The sequence below is a fragment of the Takifugu rubripes genome, chromosome 21 (assembly GCF_901000725.2).
Source record: "Takifugu rubripes chromosome 21, fTakRub1.2, whole genome shotgun sequence".
In the NCBI taxonomy this organism is placed as follows: Eukaryota; Metazoa; Chordata; class Actinopteri; order Tetraodontiformes; family Tetraodontidae; genus Takifugu; species Takifugu rubripes.
This window is the reverse complement of record NC_042305.1, coordinates 6876044-6880008: the sequence shown is the minus strand read 5'-3', so window position 1 is coordinate 6880008 and position 3965 is coordinate 6876044.

The window sequence follows — 3965 nt, the reverse complement described above, 5'->3', positions numbered from 1 at the left end:
CGCAAACAAACAGGTCTGGTCTTTTTTTCTCGTCACGGCAACCAAACATCAATTCCAGCGAAAACATCCGTGTCAGATCCAGCCACCATTTTTCCATCTGTCAGGATAATTACAAACATGCTGAGACGTGGCAGGTAGAGGAGGAGGAGGAGGAGGAAGATGAAGACGAAGCTCAGCAGCAGCAACAATAGAAATCTGTCAGACACCTCTGAAATGATCAGTCCAGCCAAATGTAGAGAATTGCTGTAATTTGGGCCAGATTGAGCTTTTTCCCAGAGCCAGATCTCCAAAGCAAATGATTTTTTTAATTTACAGTTTGTTAAATATCAGCATATATTCAGATCAGCCTGGATACTGCAGATTTAATGCAGTATCAGTGTTTATTTGTGTTCCACCATGTCCTTCACTTCCTGTTGTTCATGTTATGAGTCCTGGCGTCATTTCTCCTCTCAACAGATCAAAGCACTTTTTAGGATCATATTTTCCCCAGTGGGCATCAAAACAATGACTCATTCATCTTTGTTCTGGGCTTTTATCCCACCTGCTGTGCCTGTTTTGCTTTTTTGTGGCAAATTGTGAAAGGAAGAGATGAAGAGAGCACTCTGGAATGTGAACAAAGCACAATGCAAAGAAACTATTAAAACAACCGCTGGACAAGAAGACGGGAAGTGGCATTCTCATGCAGTTCCTTTTGTTTGTTTCACCAAGAACATTTGCGAGGTATAAAGATGTAAGTACAGACTCTGGCCAGTAGAGGGCGAAATAATCTCTTTTATAAAAAAAAAAGGAGCTCAATGACAAAAACTTTATTCTTCAATAATAAAAATCAAGGTTTGTTTTTACAGCTCAAACAAGATGACGAAAGAGGAATTTGTCCAAAGTCTCTATATGAACACATACCTAATTATTGATGGTAAATTGTTACATTTTATAATCATAATTATGATATATATTTCTTTCATCTTCACATTTAGAAAGTTGATAATTTACTCTTTGTAGCGGAAATCTACCATTGCGCATTACAGTATACATGGGTACATTAACTAATCTTACGTTTGCAATCTTTAACTTCCCACACCGGGAATCGAACCCCCATCGCTTGGGTGAAAACCAGGAATCTTGACTGGGACTATAGGGCTAACCAATCAAAGTTTAATGAATAATTCTTGGATAAATGTCCTTCTTTACCGTGGGAGTAATTGCGCAAACTGGGGTGACTTTCGGTAAACACCAGATGGCGCTCTTTGATTTGAGTTTGAACCAGAACATCTGAAGATCTCCTTGCGTCTGAGTCAAATGCCAACAGAGCTGGTTAAAGTGTGAACTCCTTCCAGACGTCACAGCAAAGTAAATGATGGAGATATTCACACCTCCAGGCGTTGCTTAAACTGCCAAATCATAAGGTTGTGTTTTCAGGTCACAGGTGTTTCCTGGATTGCTTTGACCTTTGGGTTGTTTTATCGACACTTTTGCACAATCAGAATTTGCACACAAATTCAAACAGGCAAGAACAAGTTTTCACGTCTCCACCTGGAGGCTTATAATCTGATAATAGTCTGTCTGTCTGTCTGTCTGTCTGTCTGTCTGTCTGTCTGTCTGTCTGTCTGTCTGTCTGTCTGTCTGTCTGTCTGTCTGTCTGTCTGTCTGTCAGGGCAAAGGTATCTGAGTGCAGCAGCAGCCAGTCTCTGGACTTGCACCACTCACACGAGGTGACATAACTGATTGACTGACAGACTGACTGACTGACTCACGGCTGCTTTGCTCGGATCTTCCTGCAGGTACAAGCTGCCGCGGATTCATCTCGGTGATCCCGAAAAGTCAGGATGGTAGAAAGATGTCTGAATATTTAGAGACGGGTCTCTCGGGACTGTACCGGAGTAGCAAACCTGCTGGACAGGCTGCTGCTTGTCTATGGCTCCGTACGTCTATTCTTGTTGACTGACATCTTATCTGCTTAGAGGCTTTAGCGAAGGTGCCAGGCTGACGGCATGAAGCACCAGCCTGGTGTTCTCTGCTATGATCCCTCTGATTTGATCCACAGGGTTAATCTGAAGAGGTCTGAAACCAGTTCTGGACTGGTGATCAGAGCACATGCCAGCACATTAGCTAGGTGATGTTGCACTATGCTGACTAAGCATTAAGCTCACTTTGGTCCTCAGATCTTTTATCACGTGTGCAATGCTCCATAAATTAATACATTCTACATGCAAACTCTAAGAAAAGCAGAGAAGGGGCCCAGTTCAGTATAATGTATAATGCATTCCCAGTGTTACCAGCAGAAGATCTGTACCAGGTCGAGTGATTGTTCACTGTCAACGTAACAACTGAGACTAAGTAGCAAAACATCTTAAACAAAATTTTGGGGTGTTTGCAACATGGCTAATGTTAACACTCAGAATAAACAAAAATGAGTGTAAAAATTAAGGTACTGAAACACACTCTTAATTCTGTATTCGTGATGACTTCTCTCATCGAGACGGTTTTGACCATCATGAAGATGTAACTGTCAACTGTGACCGTTAGCCCAATCAATAGAATAGCAATGTGAATTTGTGGATAACATAGCAGCGAAGGTGTTTCATGAGCTGAAAGAAGGTGTTGGTGAGGGTGTGGATGTATGACCATAATCAGAACCAGGGCTGCTAGTTCCAAACTCCAGAGTCCGAACCTTCTGATTTCTCAGCAGAGAAACTGATTCAGACTAAAGCCTGATGCTGCTTCCCTCTTTCAACCCTTAAATAAACTTATCCTTAAACTTGATGTGTCTGTTTTGGATTTAAAGTCAATTTACATCATTTTCAATGTGGTTACACAACCAGAAACATTCTCTTCATGCTTTTATGCTGCAACGCTTCCCTAAACAAACAGATTTTTCACTTTTGCATGTTTTCAGCCCTTTTAACAGCAACAATATTGTGTTATTGTAGCAACCCTGCGAGGCCAGTTTCCACTGTTTATGTTGGCTTGAATTTATTATAGACGTTTAGAAGTGAATCAGCTCCTCGTCAGGAGCGATGTTTCAGCTCTGATGTTAAAGGTCGGTCACGTCTGGCTCTCCTCGCTAATGTTTAACTGCAGCTGGAAGAGACAACTGTTAGTGGGGGGCCTTCCTGCCTCCCCCGACTGGCTTTGATACTGTTATTGCTCACATTAACAGGTCTGAAGCACAAATCTGTGGATCTTCTGTCCGTCAATCTGTCTGTTTGGCCTCCTTATTTAGCTGCTTTCTGAAATCTGCATTTGAATGAAAACACATTTACATGAGAATTAAATGAATTAATAATCCCACGTTTGCCTCTGAGTGGCATGAAAACACATCCTGAATGAATCATGAATACAGCAACATTCAATTAGCTTAGCACAATTATCTCTTCATTTTGTTGTGATTATGTGGTGATGCTCTCTTGGTGAGAGAAACTAACCAGACATGAAGGACCAGGATGTTTGAGGCTCTGAAGCTCTGAAGGTTCGGGTCTGAGTGTGTGTGTGCAGGGATTAAATGACCTGATTCAGAGCTTTGATAACAGGTGGAAGTTCACTCTCTCTGGGAAACAAAGATCATTGTTGAAAGTTATGTTGCATGCGTTGATGAACTCAACCCCCCCCCCCCACACACACACACACACACACACACACACATACACACTCACACACAGCTGTATGGCTCATTAAACCTCATGAAAAACTTGGCTCTGAGCATGATGACAGACCTGCTGGTCTACTTGCGTAATGCCTGACGTTCGCTGGCATAGATATGGATCAACTATTGGTTCCGTTCCCTTTATCAAGGTTTCCTGCTGCTGCTGCTGCTGAATGTTTGGCGGCTCCGTGGTTTTGGCAGCAGGTATTGTTGTGGATGGTCTAATCTGTGCTCTGAGGGCAGTAAAGCTGATGACTGTAACTCCTTCACTTCTCTTTTTAGCTTCTAAATGAGTAAAAAAGCTCTCCTTCAACATTTGGTGACA